Source organism: Rhynchophorus ferrugineus, unplaced genomic scaffold, assembly GCF_030347505.1.
Source record: "Rhynchophorus ferrugineus isolate W39M unplaced genomic scaffold, kcgeb_rfMv2 rfM7, whole genome shotgun sequence".
Lineage (NCBI taxonomy): Eukaryota > Metazoa > Arthropoda > Insecta > Coleoptera > Curculionidae > Rhynchophorus > Rhynchophorus ferrugineus.
This window is the reverse complement of record NW_027472586.1, coordinates 33,502,092-33,521,541: the sequence shown is the minus strand read 5'-3', so window position 1 is coordinate 33,521,541 and position 19,450 is coordinate 33,502,092. Positions and strand designations below refer to the sequence as shown.

At 32.1% G+C, this 19,450-nt stretch overlaps 1 protein-coding gene across 1 annotated transcript in view; it reads right to left on the bottom strand.

Annotated features, from left to right (window-relative positions):
* Window positions 1-19,450, bottom strand: part of LOC143199827 (uncharacterized) — a 74,626-nt gene that overhangs the window by 40,852 nt on the left and 14,324 nt on the right. The window lies entirely within an intron of this gene.

Sequence of the window (19,450 nt, the reverse complement as noted above, 5' to 3'; positions counted from 1 at the left end):
ATCGAAATACCAAAAATCATAAAACTTATTCGAGCTGCAGTACTGCACGTGTAATTCATATCTCTTGCAACGTTTGACCGAATGTTGCTATGTAACAGGTTTATTACGCGTCTGTTTCTGGCTATTTCTGATCATTTCTGCGACAATACGTGGTTTGATTTATTCAAATAGCACATAATATATTACAGTACATCAGTGATCCTACCATTTTCGCGTCTATATCCATATATATATTCTGCTTCTTTAGCTTCTTTAATCTTCTTCTGAACTAACTCATAATTTTTATATGAAATTATAGTAGTGTGGAAAGTTGAAAACTTTAAATGTTTTGCCGGACAACCAACAGTTGACATTTTCAGTAATTTCTTTAATAACGATTTTCAACAGTTGATTCATCAACTATTAAGCTGTCCGAAGGTTCTATGAGAGCTTGAGCTGGTTTGTCACCGATAGTTAGGATATGATGGAGCAGCATTATTTTATGGGCTTCAGCAATATATTATTTCAAATAAAGCAAAACATGTCATGAATGTTAAAAATTCAACTTGAACTCGAAAATACTAAACGGGAAAAAATATAAATGTCGAAACAGTGACAATATTGATACCGAAAATATGATACTCATATATGAAAAGCTATATTTTGGAATTAAATAAGAGAAATAATGGAATGGAGAAACATTACGAGGGTCACTAATTATATTTCGGGAATTGGCAACACTGTGGTCATGTAGGTCCATCTGACGGTTCCATCGTAAAGTTTGACATTTTGACGATATACGTACTCAGAACATTTTGTCGCACGGATGCTATTTGTTTATTTTATATTTAGTTGAAAGTTTAGTCTCGGCAAAAAATAGAATTGAATCGTGAACATTTTCGTGCGATGATTTTTTACGGTTTTCATTAATTATCACAACAAGAGTGCATCAATCAACTTAAATTGACTATTGGCGATAAAGCTCCATCAAAAACCACCGGGTATCGCTGGTTTAGTGAATTCAACCGTCGTCGTAGTTCGCCGTCCGACGAGTTTCCTGAAGGTCGTCCAAAATCGGCTGTTGTGCCAGAAAACATCGATGCTGTGTGCGAAATGATTAAGCAAGATCGTCATGTCACCTATTGTGAGATCGCGGCATCCCTAAGCATTAGTTCCGCTAGCATATATGATAGCGATTTTACATGAACACTTAGCTGTGTGAAAGTTATGTTTGCGTTGGATCCCATAAAATTTGACAATCGCTCAAAAAAGGTTCGTGTCGATTGATGCAAAGAAATGCTTAAGGAATTCAATCGCGGTGCTTCGAAAGACGTTTATAAATTCGTGACAGGTGATGAATCATGTATATATTCGTATGAGCCTGAAAATAAGCAGCAGTCGACTGTATGGGTGTTCCAAGACGAACCAAATCCAACAAAAGTTGTTCGCGCACAAGCACTTCAAAGAAAATGGTGGCTTGTTTCTTCAGGGAAACTGGTCATATTGCAACAGTACCTTTAGAGAATCGTAGAATAGTAAATTCTGATTGGTACACAACAATTTGTTTGCCAGAAGTCTTCGGTGAAATAAGGAAAACAAACAAGAGACGCCGGATTGTTCTTCATCATGACAGTGCGAGCTCTCACACATCGGCTCAAACAAGAGACTATTTGAGCACTCAAAACATCGAATTGATGGGTCATCCGTCATACAGCTCTGATTTGGCACCCAACGACTTCTTTTTGTTTCCATCCGTGAAATTATGTTTTGAAGATACCTGATTCGGAATCGAATAAAAGCTTTGAAAATTGGTTTGAGTGTATGCAAAAATATATTCGCAGCTTAACTATTTGTTTTTTTCCTATTCCTGAAATATAAATAGTGACCACATTTCGGGTTTTTCTTATATTTCTGAAATCGCATTTATTCATGTAAATTTTGAACAGTCATTATATAATGCCATCTTGATCGATGATATTTTACCGCCTCCAAAGCGCTATTGTAGAATTCTGAGATTTCTCGGTGATGAATAATTGAATAAAGTAACTTTCTAAAGATTCTTTCGAACCTGGCTCTATACCATTAAGACTGTGTTGCAGAGGTTGAAGTAGGGTGTTGAAAGTTATTCACTTTTCATGTTACTAAGAAAAGGTTATTTCAGCCTCATCAGTTGTCATCACATGGTCGTATTAATTGCTTGCCCTAGTTTGAATAGATTCAAATGTTCCTGGCGTTAGTGCAGGTTTTGCAGACATTTGTGAAGCATATCCAGTATGTGGTATCCAGTCACAAGTTTTATCTGCATTGTATTGTAGTTGGTGGTTCACTTTTCAACGTACTTTCGATTTTCATAAATTCATAAATGGAAATTCGATCTGAATTTTGTCTGAAAACAATACTTCACGTATCAATAACCAAAAGAAACTATGAAATTGCCCACCCTATAGTAGATTATAGTAGTAATACCAAAAATAAATGTATAATATTAACGTAAATATCTTTGTTCGATAAATACACGATACATTAAATCAAATATATCTATTTCGTCATTGGAGCTTACTATGGACAATAGAGCAATTATTACTGATGACAGCGAAACGAAGAGAATGAACAAACAAATTCGGTCGCATAAGAACAACTTTAGCCGCCTAGTTCAACAGAAATCGTGAGGAATGCCAATAGACCTTGGTCAAGTTGAATGTGGGCACACCTTCTTTGTTATTACTGTAATGTATAGATTTTTTCTCGGTAACACGTTGGAGACTGTTAGAGATATACCGTCGGGTCGAGATCGTAAAATCTGTTAGAAATTAAAAGTGTAAACGGGAGTTATAGAGTGGTTTAGGTATATTATTGATTTTAGTACAATATGCAATTACTTTCGTATTTATACGAAGTACTTGTTCATTTTATTACAAGTGCAACTTAAATATTAGGAGAGCAAATTGAAAACTGTTATTGTTTTTTAAATTTTAAAGATATATATTCACTACCAGCCAAAAGTTCGGCCCATCCTTCGGGAATACGTATTCCGGGTCGATAAAATAAGATTTTTGGAGCCAATTCAAATGACTAAATTACTGTTCAGATAAACCGTGTAACACATCAACGATTAATATCTGGATAATCTGACACATAGGAAATATATTCCATTACAATATTTTAAGATTTGAGAGCTTCAATCTCTTGAGACACATGCTAATAGAATTTGAATTTGAATTGACAAAAGTTCCCGGTATACCATAGTCAAAAACATTTTTTAAAAATTAGTTTTTAAGTTAACATAATTCTGATAATGATTATATCTGATCTGATAATGATTACAGTGACCTTCTAACTCTTAGATACCATTTTCGTAGTACGATTTGTCCTTTGCTTCAAAATAGGCCTCAGTTTCGGCGATCACTCCTTCATTCGAAGAAAATTTCTTCACTGCGAGCATTCTTTTGAGATATAAGAACAGAAAATAGTCGCTGGGGGCCAGATCTGGAGAATACGGTGGATGAGGAAGCAAGTCGAAGCCCAATTCATGGATTTTTGACACGGTGCATTGTCTTGGTGAAGCAGCACTTTCTTTTTCATCAAATACTCCCGGTTTTCGGCGATTTTGTCCTTTAAACGGCCCAATAACGAAATTATATTCTGTAATAGTCGCTGTTGTTGGTCCTTCCTTTTTCAAGGCAGTCAATGATCAAATCTCAAAATGCTATAATTCACTAATTAATAATCCGACCGCTGTCAAATTTATACACGCATATTTTGAACGCCAGGGCGAACTAAAAAACGTATAGATTTAATTGTAGTAGCGCCATCTCTGTGTAAGGCCGGGGATTTTTCCGGTTGACCTTCTATTAATGTACTCACTCATATATCACTGTATATAATAGGCAAATATATTGGGCGAATAATGTATACCTCTTGTACCTCTTGAGATGAATAACTTCATATAAATAATATATGATACTCAACGAAACCTTTGCCAAACCAAATTTATTTAGATTTACTTTATACATTATAAATAATGTATGCTTTGTCAACCATTTTTGTTTTATTTAATGATTTAATTAATGATCTTAGTAAATAACCCTGGTAGATTTTTAAAAAACTTTACTAATGCTAATAGATTATGAATAATTTTGGGTTGTATTTCAACTATGTGATACAAATTAATTGGAGTTGTTGAAATGTATTCTTGATGGCGACGTATTGTTACTCGATACATCGACGTTTGATGTCAACTTTTGATAAAATCAACAATTGAGGGGAATAACGACCAGAATTTATGATTATGCCGATTGTATTTTAATATGTTCATGTCAGACCACGTTATTATTTAAGGATCCAGCAAGAAGTTTTTTAATTTTTTAAATGATTCTTTCAGATTTTTTAATGCAAACTACCGCCAGTAAGACTTTCCAAGAGTTGTTAGTACTTTCTAAGGCTCGTCCGTAGTTTCAATGCTCTAAAGTTTATCAGAAATGAATAATACACATCCTCCAAAAAATTATTCCCAATACTTATTAAAAATGCAACTGTCTATATTTTATTTTCAGCTCGGCTTACTTTTTTAATATAATTCTTCAACATCAATGTAACATCCGATGTTATACTTAAATATTTTGCACTAGTACCATTCAATAACATTTAACTTCAACATCGATGGGTTTTTCTGGTTTTGTTTTAAAGTTTATAATAAGACATTTGAGATTCTTTAGTTTTCTTTCGTTATTCTTATAGACGTTTCTTGGTTTTTATCCACTACTAGTAGTACTGCACAATATGCTAGTGTCGCAGGATGCTAATGTCTCTTCAGCTTTCGAGCAGATAGATAATAATTCCAAGGCCGCTACCTTGGAGACTCCTGCATGTATTTCTTCCAATTTGTAATATTTATCATCTAGATATAGGACGATAATAGCCGTAGATATAGCTTATCTTAATATAGTGCAACTCCAATAAAATAAATAGTAGCTCCTGAATGCAAATCTATTAAGAGTAGGTTAACCGACATTCAATACACGATGAATATTGAGGAATACCTTGAGGGGTTCTTTTCATTCAAGAAAAAAAGTTTAATTATCCATATAAATATATTGACTTAAGGCTATTTAACCAAGATAGTTTTTTTTGATCTAGCTAATGGATTCAGGAATACACATCCTCGTCTAGTATGTTTTAGAAGTCATTTGAATCGTTTAACATAAGTTAATTTTTTTCACCTCGTTGGCCTTTAGGAAATTGTGAAGAGGAAGAACCCTCACGTTCTTTAAATAATTATAATAGCGAGGGATGACTCTATAACTACCAGATGTTCCTATATGAATAGACGAGCCAAGGCAATATCTTATGCCCCAGAATATTGTTTCATTTAACCTCTTCTCTTAATTAATTTTTAATTTTTAAACTCTTTTTATCCCGCGATATTGCCACGTCGATAATATAACATATTTTTGTGAAATATCTTTAAAAAATGTAAATTCAAAACCTAAACCTTATTTTAAACGTTTTGTCAATGATTTTCCATATAGAATATTACAAATAATAAGGTGTGCTATATACTTTTATACTTTTTATTTAATAAATTTATTAAAAAAAATTTTTAATTAAATTTCATTGGTCAATTAAACATAGCCAAACTATAAACAAACCAAATATTACTAATGAGTCAATCAAATGTCTTCACAGTAAAATATTTTTCTTACAGGTGCCTATAATGGAGATTTAAATTAACCAATCAAATTACTTGAATAGCCAATTATGCGACCTCTGGAGATTGTGCAAATCAAAACTTTGCGCCACAGTCCCCTATTGAGTTGCATCTCTATTACTCTATGCTATGGGGTTGCACTAAACCATCAAAACCACTGGTAATTCAACGCTGCCAAAACAAAGTTCAACGATTAATTACCAGTGCTTGTAGCTATGTAACCAACGAAGAGTTACATAAAGCTATCAAAATCAAATGGATATACGAGGTGATCCAAGATCTCTCCTTAAAACATATAATAAGTTTAATAAATCACAGCAACTGGACAACAAAAAGGAAATCAGAAGATTAATGTGAACCATTTGAACTTGTATAGTTTACAAGAGTATTCTTAACTTTAGCTTAAGTAGTTTAGTTTTATTGTAATTTGGGAAATGCATACTAATGTGTTAATACCGTATTCGCATTGCTTGTGTATTTATGAATAACAGAACAGGTTTTAGGAATTAATTTATAAATTAAGACAGTATTAAGCATATCTAGTGAGATATAATTTATTAAAAAAAAACTTATCAGCTATAAACTTCCCAAAAAAATACCGTAAATAACGTTTATTTGTATATTTATATATTTGTCATAATATGTCATATTTTAAAAAATGTTTCGTCAGATGAAAAGATGAAAAACACGGTACGTTTTCGTCGACCTATATATCTACCATATATAGATATGTAATTAAATTAGATGATATACATAACACTATTCGCATGCGAAAAGTCTATCAATTGCGATCTCGTCATTATTAATAGGTACACGTGTACCGAACACGTGCACAGAAACCTGATCAGAATTATCTGCGAGATAGCGACGACTCTAGCATGAAGTATATAGTCTCATGCTCAGTGGAAATTGTAATTATCTCCGAAGAGAAAAATGGCGTTTCCTACCGACGTATAATAAGTAATATTACAGTGTAATAAACGATAATTATTGTCTATATAATTTAAATTTACAAAAGTTTGATCTTAATTAACTCGATAATTAATAAAACAGTTAACTATATCATTCCGAACTGTAACACTATGGAATGTCATAATCATAAAAAGAGATCTAAACCACTGAGCACCCAAAGAAATAAAGGATGCTTTTTTGAAGTGTAAAACTTAACCAATTCTGCATATTGTTAATTGTTTATGCATGTATGGTGTGTTATGATCACCATCATCAATCGCAGCCGGTGTACGAGATTTTGTACTTCTACTAACATTCTTTATCAACCTCTTTATTAGTACTTTGTTGGTGATCACTACATAGTATAAAACAAAGTCGCCTTTTCTGTCCCTATATCCCTATGTGCGCTTAAATCTTTAAAACTACGCAACGGATTTTGATGCGGTTTTTTTCAATAGATAGAGTGGTTCAAGAGGAAGGTTTACATGTATAATACATGCATAATATACTAAGGCAACATTGCTAATTTTAGAGGTTTCTAACGTGATGTCGTAAATTAACCTATTTTTTAGGCTTATTTAGCAATTAGCAAAAACGCTGCCTAACCCTACGAGTTAGATCAAATTAATGTACTACAGTATTGTACACCATAAAAAGGTCTACAAAATAGTCCGCGATGGTATATGTTTATCTTTTAGGGATAACCCACATTAACCATTTTTATTGTTTACTTTTTACGTGAGAAAATGGCTTATTTACGAAGCTATTTTAAGCAATACGGCATTAATCCTTATCGAATTAAATTTATCTTATTCCAGCCGTGGATACCACATTGCTTGTCTGTATAAATTATCCCAGGTTCCTAAATACTTGCCTTTATTTTGAACTCTTTAACCTTTAAATAACCCAACTATTTTGATTACAACTGTATTCTAACCAACGACCATCTCTGAAAGATTTGATAACAAATTTGGGTTGCCTAATCATCTAATAATATATACAAAAAATAAAAAAATTGTTACTATAGGATGAGGATGCAATGAATTCGTTTATTCGAGATGTAGGTTTAAAAACTCCAATGTAACTGTATAAAAAACTTTCCAACTCTGATCTCCAAATATATCAGTTAAAGATAGTTAAAATTACGCTTCTGAGGTTAAGAGGGATTAGAAAAATTATGACTAACGGAACAAAACATATTTTTTTCGTAAAAAATTACTTATTCATTTAATTCTTTCTGGTTTTTATTTAAACTAATATGAAAAAAATTTAAATGGACAAAAATTTACAATGGTATCTTTTCCCGGTAATAACTAAAAATCAGTTAGAGAATATCTGAGTTGATTATGGAGATTAAAAGTGCATCAAAGAGGACATTAAAGGTAACCCCAAAACTAGAACCCAACAACTGTTTCAAAGACTAGAGAAAACTAATTTGTTTACGCTATTTTTCTTTGAAAGTCTTGAAAGTTGTGGAATTAATAGGTCTTTAGTTTAGTTATTTTAACATTGGGTTGTTATTATAATAGAATATGAATGTAACCTACACCTAAGAATTATACCATAAATAACATATAAAATTAATAGTAGTATTCCTGAAAATCCTCTAAGTATACCTGTGTTTATAATATGACTAATAAAGTATAATTTCTGTATATTTTCTGCATTATGGAAAATATAATCAACAAGAACTGCAATAATTCTGTGTTTTTTTTTATTGTAGTGGAAGTAATATATATATATATATATATATATATATATATCTAGATATATATATATATATATATATATATATATCATATACATACATATATATATATATATATATATATATATATATATATATATATATATATATATATATATATATATATGACACATAATTATTATAGATATAGACATATATATTCAAAAGAGAAAGAGATGCTTTTTTATATTTTAATCTTCCACCTTAATTAAAGTTATTAAAGAACGTTAATCGTTCGATAGTCTGAATTTTTATTACTCAAAACATGTGTTCGACAAATGATAATTGAATAGAAAGTTATTTTTAGTTAGCGAAGTTCAATGTTTCTGTTGTTTTCTTTCTATTTTTCTTTTTTTTTCTAGATGACCTTAACCATCTGACATTTTCGTATTCATATAATATTGTAAAAATGTAAATAGTACATGGCAAATAGCAATATGTAAAAGGTTAATGGACAGATATAATATCTAGAAGACAGTTAGTTAGTTTTAGTTAAGTTATTATAAATATTTCTATAGAGTAATTGTCGTTAAAAAAATAGAACTAAAAATTAAAGAAAACAACTAAATATTCCAACCAAACCATTAATTTTTAAGTATGATACGTTTATCTATTACCCAACAGTTCAATTGAAAAGTCCTCGCCTACCATAGCAAAACACTTCTTTTGGCAAAATTAGTTTTTTTATTCAACATAATTCCCTTCATGGGTGATACACTGATTATAGCGACCCTCCAAATTTTCGATACCATTCTTGTAGTACGATTTCTCCTTTACTCCAAAATACGATTTGTCCTTAGCTCAGTTTCGTTGATCACGTCTTCATTCGACGAACATTTCTTCCCAGCGAGCATTCTTTTGAGATCTGAGAATACAAAAAAGTTAATGGGGGCCAGAACTGGAAAATACGGTGGATGCGGAAGCAATTCCAAGCCCAATTCATGGGTGTGTCCAATTATTTATATTGTCACTGGCCTGTTGTAATTTTCGTGAGGCTTCTTCACTATTGTCTCCGACAGCTATAATCGCAGTATCATCTGCAAATGTAGCCATCGTAATATTTTCCGTTTGTGGTATATCACAAGTGTAGAGTAGATAAAGCATTGGTCCCAGTACACTTCCTTGTGGTACACCTGCTTTAGCTTCTTTTATTGTAGAGATTTCATGAAATAACTCTAGGACATAGAATGTCCATTTCATTCAACCTGATTTCGTGAGCCTTAAACGTATTTCACCAAAGATGATATGGTAATATATAAATTTTAGTACAATCGAAGTGTGTGAACAGTGATGTTAATCACTTTTAAATTTTAAAATTTTAAAAACGAGACAAATTCGGTGACTGAATCAACAAGCGAAGAGAAACGATTACTGTTTCAAAAAATAATTCTTCTAAAATATAGAAAATCTATTTAATTCAAGCAATAAAGTTTTCATGAACCGTGAGCTTTATTTCTCCAAGGACGGCATCCGTTCCGATTTCAACGAGCTTCCCTTTCCTGTCCGAGCATCATTAAAATCCCCCAAATCAAACAATGAAACGTGTATGTAATCTTGTTCCTCGAAATGTAATCGGCGTGGGCCGCGAGATAATTTTAAGAGGACGGCCAAACCCACCAGATCCCTGACAACTCTCGCCTTCTTGCACCATTTACGGTACCATCAGCTGAGCGTTTTGCATTTAATCTTCGTCCATTATTTCATACGAACGAATTGTCCGTAAAAAAGCCCACGCCGGCGTTTTTTTTACATAACAGCACATACATGTATTGTAATAACGTTTCTATATTGAAATCGTTTCGGAATAATTAACTCTTATGGCAATCTCTGAGCTTATTGTCCGTACAAGATGGGAAATCTGTCGGGTATGATGACCGATTATTTATGGCAATTTAAAAAGAGATTGTGTAGGTTATCAGGAATATCGATAAAGATGTATTAATTTAAATTTAAAATTAAATATAGCAATACAGTTGGAACTAACAGAAATTCACACAAATCGGCACATATGGTTTCATAATTGATGATAGTGGGAGAGATGCTTGAAATTACGACAAAATGGCTATTCAGCTTCATGCATATGAATTAATTACTAATGCAACTACTTGCGGAATCCAAAACATAAGAACGAGTTTCACGGAGACGAATAAATTTCAGTCCTATATCAGAAACCAAGGAACCAGGGCAGTATCTCTAGTGTAGTATTCTGTAGTATATCCTAAAACGGAAAATAACAGTTCTTGGGAATATTTTCCAGCGCCACAGTTATTAAGGCATATCTCTGATTAAAGGTGTAGAAATAATACAAGTCTCAGTCAACAACATTTACAAATAGACTTGGGAGAGGAAAATAAACCTTAGTAACTACAAATCTTCTTACATTAATTTTGCGTGGCGGAGAAATAACAAAACCCTAATTATATCACTTGACAAATGCCCGATCCCTTCAAAATCATCTAAATACCTCGATGGTAGGTTAAATTGGACTTCACGTTCGTCATCATCGTGTTAGTCTAAAAGCAGAGCAGATTGAACTCCAAGTGAAGAAACTGTATTGGCTAGTCGGAAGACCCTCAATTTGGCCTAAAATCAAAGAGCCTGGATTATCGGTCACTTATAAAGCCAATATGGATTTATGGGTTGCAAATATAAGGTTATACTAAAACACCAAATCAACTAGTAATCCGACGCACCCAAAACAAAGTTCTTCAATTAACTACCCATTAAATACCCATCCAAAATTTCTCAAAATTAAAATGGTTTTCAGCAACGTTGAAGCAATACAGCTACTGGACAGCACGCAGGAAATGAAAAGATTGAAGAGAATCAAACTACACAAACTTATAGTATTATAGTACTTATACATGTATTAGGGATGCAGAAAAAATATCGATATATCGATATATCGTTATTTCTTATTTATATTTATATTTAATATTTCACTACTATTTCCTTAGAAATATCGATATATTTTTTTTTGTAAAATATTGATATTTTTTATACTTATTGTAAATTATTACTTATATCGGAGGAAAAATATATAGATATTTTAAATATCGAAAACGATATATCGATATTTTTTTAAATATCGATATATCGAAATATCGATATTTTTCTCGGTGGCCAACATCCCTAACATGTGTATAAGTGTCTTCGTAACTTCAACTTAAGTAGTTTAGTTTCTTTTAATTTGGGAAATGCATATTGATCTGTTAATCCTGTAATTGTCTTGTTTGTCTATCAACGCAACTACAACAGAAGAGTAGTTATAAATTAAATTATATATTAAGCGAATTCTACTGGTCGAATGTTCCACTGAAATATGTTAATTAGCTCAGTATAAAATACAACCTTAGATACCCTACAAATGTTTTCAGATAATGATAGGTCAATTGAAAAGGCTGCTAGATGGTGCTACTAGAATTAAATCCATTTTAGATAGCCCTAACCCTCAAAAGATGCGTTTATAAATTTGCCAGCTGTCGAATCACTAGTTTGTGAATTATAGCATTTTGAGTGAAGCAACTTTTGTTATTGTGAAAAAAATGGATAAAAAAGAATTTCACGTGTTGATAAAATATTGATTTTTGAAGGGAAAAAATATAGTCGAACCAAAAAACTTGACTTAATGCCGAGTTTCCGGACACTGCCCCAGGAAAATCAACCATCAAGGATTGATATGCTAAGTTTCGACTCTGTGAAATGAGTGGTGAACGCAGTGGACGGCCAAAAGAGATTGTTACCGACGAAAACATTTAAGAAATCCAATGATTTTGAGTGACCGTAAATTTAAATTAAATGAAATTCAAACTGTTCCGGACACTGCCCCAGGAAAATCAACCATCAAGGATTGATATGCTAAGTTTCGACTCTGTGAAATGAGTTCCAATGAGCCCAAAAGTTCTAAAGATATAAACTGAACCTGTACATCATATCATTCAAAAATATTTAGATATGAGAAAGCTCTGTGCAAAGTGGGTGCCGCGCGGGCTCACTCTTGACCAAAAATAAGGACGAGTTGATGATTCGGGGCAGTGTTTGAAGATGATCAAGCGCAATATACCCGACTCTTGCGTCGATATGTGACAATGGATGAGACGTGGTTCCATCATTTCACCCCGAAGTCCAATCGACAGTCATCCGAGTGGACTGCACACGATGAACCCGCTCCAAAACGTGGGCAATTGCTTCATCATCCACCGTATTCTCCAGATCTGCCCCCCAGAGACTATTTCCTGTTTTCAGATCTCAAAAGAATGCTCGCTGGGAAGAAATTTTCGTCGAATGAAGAGGTGATCGCCTAAACGGAGGCCTATTTTGAAGCAAAGGACAAATCGTATTACAAAAATGGTATCGAGAAGTTGGAGGATCGCTATAATCAGTGTATCACCCTTGATGGGAATTATCCTTGATAATTATATAATAAAAAACAAATTTTGCCAAAAAAATGTGTTTTACTATGGTACGCCGGAGACTTTTCAATTGATCTATTATAATGAATGATATGATATATATGATCGATCTAGAGAAATATTAAACTACTGAAATGGCGAAATTGTCGATTTGGAAATTTCTGCGTCAATATTATTTGTGAAGAAAGGCAAAATACCTTTATTAAGTCGTACACTGTACGTCTCGAATGATGGAGGGAGTTTTTTTCTACAGCTCTACAAATATGAACCGCCACAGTGTTTACACAGTACACATAAATACACAGAAAGCTAGAGTCGATAAAGTGATGGCAGAAATAATCAAGGACTATGGGTAAACATTATTTCAATCAGATTCGCCTTACTCAAATTTGTCGATCGGAAAAAGTACCTTCAGCAGGAAAAGAATAAATAATAGTTAAAATGTTAAAAATATATCATACATATTGTAAAAACTATTGATCATATCTGTTAGCCTATCTGTTCTTGAAAATCAAATTATCAATCCTATTGAATAATTGCAGGTAAAATGAATTTCCTTACTTTTCAGGTGCAAGCATTTTGAATTCTCTACCTAGAAATGGACTTTTCAAAACACAAATGTTCTGTAAAATTCACAATATTAATATGTTCAAAGTTTTCAAGTTACAAGTATAATAGTTTTACTAAAGATCTTTGATCCTTAAATAATGTACGCAAACTTTTAATAACACATTCGATTGTTACACATTTCGATTAGGCAATACTTACATTTTTACGACTATTGTTAACATGCCTATATCGCGTGTGGACTTTGATACAGAATAAAAACTCATCACCATATACTAAATTAACACGCTTGGCGAAACGTTTTATCTTCATAGACGAAATATATCATCCTAATCACATCATATCATACACACACACACACAAATATATATATATATATATATATATATATATATATATATATATATATATATATATATATATATATATATATACATATAAACTTACCTAATTATATACACTTAGTAATGTAACAGGTATTGTTATCCAATTTAGATTATTGTGTTCTAAGAGTTTTTATGTATAACAATTTAATCTTTTATTCAATTTCAATACGAATTATAAACAATATATAACATAAGAATGGTTACTACATAGCAGGCCAGACAGCTTCAGATAAGTAAAGAAAAGATAACCTTTTTGATCATTTCAGTGATCCCCTTTATAGTATAAAAATGTACTGATAATTGTGATTTTCTTCCAATTAGTCAGTACATTTTCTTATATTTCAATTCCAGTTGTTTTCTTTTCTTCTTTATATGTTCTTTCCAGCGAAGTTTTGCATCAAGACTCATTGGGCGATATTTAGCGTTGTTGCTATATGGAATGATGGTATTATTTAATGTTATTGATGCTTGTACGGTCTGATTGAAGGTGAACTGCACATACACAGATATACTTTCGTTAATTTTTATTTTCCAAGCGTGTGTCCATTTATTTATATTGTAACTTGCCTGTTGCAATTTTCGTGAGGCTTCTTCACTATTGTATATAGACCAAATGTAGCCATCGTAATATCCCAAGTGGTATATCACAAGTGTAGAGTAGATAAAGCATTGGCACCAGTACACTTTCTCGTGGTACACCTGCTTTAGCTTCTATTATTGTAGAGTAAGCTTCCTCTTGTTTGACTAAATATTCTGGTTCTAAGGTACGATTTTAATGGTTTAGTTTGGTAACATTTTCTATAGTTTATGAACAAGGCCTTCATGCCAAACCTTACCGAAGGCTTGTGCTATATATATATATATATATATATATATATATATATATATATATATATATATTGTGATTGCAATAATTATATCTTGACTCTGGTATGATCAAACAATTGATATTTAAACATTTGACGTATCCTGTTGTTTATTATTTGTAAATTTGGCGGGTTCCACTTTTACTTTTGTCCATTATTCGTCGCCCAACCCTCGTCGTGCTTCGTGCTTTACCCACAAAACTATGAAAACAAGCGTCCTTGGTAGTACTCGTCTCATCGCCTGTTTACGGCACGACCATCCATCGTCGAATTCAAAACCTTTGATTCCAATTCTTACTGCACTATCAAGGTTAGCTTAGAAAACGAGCACAGCGCATTACTTATAATATAATTTTACAATTAAAGGTAAAAGTGGGACAGGTTAATAATAAATAATTTAGCTATAATTTAATTAATAGTGCCATTAATTAAAACGTATTATTATCGTAATTTAATATTTTATTAATAATGATGGAAAGTTAATTGAATGAGATTTGTGGTACGTGACTGTTTAGTGTACTAATATCAGTTTCCGGGTTTAGTTCAAATTTACTGGCTTAACTTTTTTTTCCTTTTTCCCTGATCCATACATAAGTTTCCGTTATAACTTATGGCAGATATTGAATTAAATTTGAGTGATTAGTTCCATTTACAATTTTAAGTTTATATTAAAAACTTTTGTATTAACTTTTCTGAAGCGTTTTAATGTACAGACGGCCAAGTTAATTAAAGAAAATACTTCTTATGGAGCTAATATAAATGTTTTTATGGAGTGAATGTTCAAGAAATATCAATGCAGTGTAACCAAAACTACCATAACTACATAAATAGTCAAGTGATTATGCCACATTAGATCCCATAACTTAAATTACATTTAAATGCGATTATTTTGGAAAAAGGAAAATGCGCTTGTGAAATATAGCACTTTTTAAAATTTAACCCATAGAGTTTGACAAAGAAAATCAAAATCAGCTATAGCATTAACTATCAATAATGCATCTATTTATAGATAAATATTAATATTTGCAGAAGATGAAAATGGTAAAAAAAGAATAAGACACATAAAAAGAACTGACGGAAAGGTTCCCCCGTTGTGTTAGTGAGTTTTAGTTTGAGTATAAAAGTACTAGATATACAATAAAGACAAATGAAATAAGCTCATGAAGAAAGAATTATTGCCTTTACAGATCATATGTATCATTATGAGAACAAGGGGCAATGGAAGAAAGCCACAATAGGTAACGTAGGGCTGTATCTCTAATAATATTTGAAAACGCTCAATTCCAAATGTTGTCATGTGCTGAGTAAATAAATACAATTCATTATAATAATAGATGTTTTATTATAGAAATATATTGTTCCAGAACATAGCAAAGCGCTTGGGAATGAGAATATATCATGAGTTGCGGACACTATCTACAAAAGGAATAGGTAGATGCATCACATATTGAATCTAGAGAATTATTTGTTTTGAATGCTCTCTCTGGAGAATAGTACCTTTCTTAAAGTTAATTGTCTGAAAATGGGTTCCGAAGAGATATCTTTTGAATAAATTTGTGTTTCATTCGGTAAGCAAAAACTAATAAGCATTTGTTTTCAAAGAGAAGGTAGAATAGTGTTTTTGCACCAAATCGTTCTATGATATGAATACTGAAACCTTTAGAATTCATGTAAAAATGATATGCATTAATTGTTAAAATTCGGCAGAAATGGGAAGAAATATGTAATTAACTTTGTTACTAAAAAAAAACTGATTAACCTTTTTGTTATTTAGTTGTTTCCTATCAAACCAAGCGGTATTATATAATTTTAAAATAAAAATAAAATTCTCATTAATCAAATGATTACAGGGTGTTATGCAGTTATTTAACAGGTTTATTGTAAAATATAATATTTATATTATTCGGGCGCTGACTTATCGAAATTAGAACTCAGCAAAGGCGAAGTGGAAAAATAGTTGAAAAATGACAGACAAGGAGAAAAGGAAATGAGACAAGAAGACAGGCCTTATTTTAGGGCAACATAGAGCATGAAGGAAGTAAATTACCGAAGTAATATACCGTATACTCTAAGAATCATGGCGACTCCAATAATGCTTTTAACAGTTTCATGGCCTCTGGAATTAAGGAGTTTTATTCAACAGGAATAAATAAATATGTTTCACTGGCATCAGATTATGTACCTATGTCTGAAACTGGGAATGGGAAATAGTATAAAACAGGAGCTTTTTAATAAGAAAATTATTAATGAATCATCATGGTAATATAACAGGTCAATTGAAAAGGCCCCGTTATACCATAGTAAAACACATTTTTTTGGCAAAATTGGTTTTTTATACTCAACATAATTCACTTCAAGGGTGATATACTGATTATAGAGACCTTCCAAGATTTCGATACCATTTTTGTAGTACAATTTGTCCTTTAGTTCAAAATAGGTCTCAGTTTCGGCGATCACCTCTTCATTCGACGAAAATTCTTTTTGAGATCTGAGAACCGGGAATAGTCGGCCAGATCTGGAGAATACGACGGACGAGGAAGCAATTTGAAGCCCAATTCATGGATTTTTGCCATCAATTTCACTCACTTGTTATACGGTGCATTGTCTTGGTGAAGCAGCACTTTCTTTTTCTTCAAATGCGGCCGTTTTTCAGCGATGTCGTCCTTTAAACGATCCAATAACGCTATGTAAGAGTCGCTGTTGATGGTCCTTCCTTTTTCAAGGTAGTGAATGAAAATTATTCCATGCGCATCCCAAATACAGATGCCATAACCTTGCCAGCCGATTGTTCTCGGCAAAAACTCGGCTTTAATACGTTTGATCATCTTCAAACATTGCTCCGAAACATCAACTCGTCGTTGTTTTTGGTCAAAAGTGAGCTCGCGCGGCACCCAATTTTCACATAGCTTTCTCATACCTAAATATTCGTGAATGATATGATGTGCACTTTCAGTTTATATCTTTAGAACTTTTGGGCACCATATTCATGCTCATTTTACCACGTATAAACTTGGCATACCAGTCCTTGATGGTTGATTTTCCTGTCGCAGTATCCGGAAACTCGGCATCAAGCCAAGTTTTTGTTTCAACAGTATTTTTGCCCTTCAAAAAGCAATATTTTATCGTCATGCGAAATTTCTTTTTATTCATTTTTTTCACAGCAACAAAAGTTGTTTTACTCGAAATGCTAACTAAAATGTATGTGGATTTAATTCTAGTAGCGCTATATATGTAAGGCCGGGGACTTTTCAATTGACCTGTTATGGCACGATAATTTTAGCTTTTCTAAAATTAAAAACTATTTCACAAGATTCCATTATAAAGTAACAATCTTTTTTAGCACTTCCAAGTATAACTGTAGAAAATTTAATCATCTTTCTTCTGTATTCCAACTAAAATGTACTAATTTTGTCGTAATTATTACTCAGTCCGTTAATTTGTATACAAATATCAACAATTATCGGCGTTAATAACAAATAAAAACACCACCGCCGTCAACCAGTCGTAAAAAAAAACTCTAACATTTCGATTTCGTTTGGAATTACTATTAGCTTAATCACAATGCGGCGGTAGCGGCGAAAAAATCAGAACAAAACATCAGCCAACCGTTTTCTAGCGCTTGCAAAACAGAACAAGATCGAATTAGAGACCGAATCTGTGCGGTAATTGTTTTGGGTACCGGGAACCCGCCGTTAATTTGTCTCGATTTCGATTAATATTTTTAATAATTTCTTGGACGCATTGAAATTATATTTCGTTGATCGGTTTTTTCAACTTGTTTTGCAAACTGGTTGGTTTGAATAGTTTCAAGGTGATAAATTGTTAACAATTGATAATAATGCCGATCAGTTGTTATTGATATAGTTGGCTGATATTCGTTTTGATATCTGAATTGTTGAGATTTTACGGTTATTAATTGTTATACTGAGATTAGTTTTAACAAATAGCGTTATTTCTTTATTACACCAATCTAAATAGTTGAAGACTCTATATAAACGAACTAACAAATTGATGTATATACATCAACAACATGGTTTCTCTCTTGACTCACACTTATCTATATCTGACAACTACATAACTCGAAAGTCCCTAGAAGCTAGTATCTTTCATTATTGTACTTAACACAGATTCCTTTGAACCATCTGGAACTATTACTAATGATGCTCGATATTTTTAGAGTATTCAGATAATAAGTTGTTTTAATTCATATAATCATCCCTATCCAGAGAGAACTATCTAAAAAAAAAAAGATAATTATCATCTTCTTTTGGAAATATGGAAATTCGATGTTATCCAACATAAACAACTTCTATAAAGTAAAAAAAAACGTAAATTGAATGAATAATAGCTTCAGATGGAACGTACTTCGAATAAATGTGTAATGCATTGATTAGGTAAAAGCGGAATATAATAGGCGCTAATTATGAAATCATTCAGTAATACTAATATAATATTTCAGCCTTCAGTATTTATATAAAAATACGAGTCACTAATTGTTAGAATTTAGCAGAAAAAGAAATATGTACTAAATACTAGTATCTGAAAAAAACTTGATTAACCTTTTTGTTATGTATTTATTTCCTATGACAGCAAGTGGTATTATATAATTTTAAAAGTAAAAGAACATTCCTAGAAATTGAATTTGTACAGGGAGTTATTCGGTTATTTAGGATCTTTGACATAAGCAATATCATTTGTGTTTCTGTAACTTATGTTCTTCCAATACATCCAGATACTGATATATGGTAAAAGAACGATTGTTGACGCCCAGACTTTCATATACATACGGTCACTCAGGAAATCAAGAGAACCAAGAATATACAGTAAATTTTTAA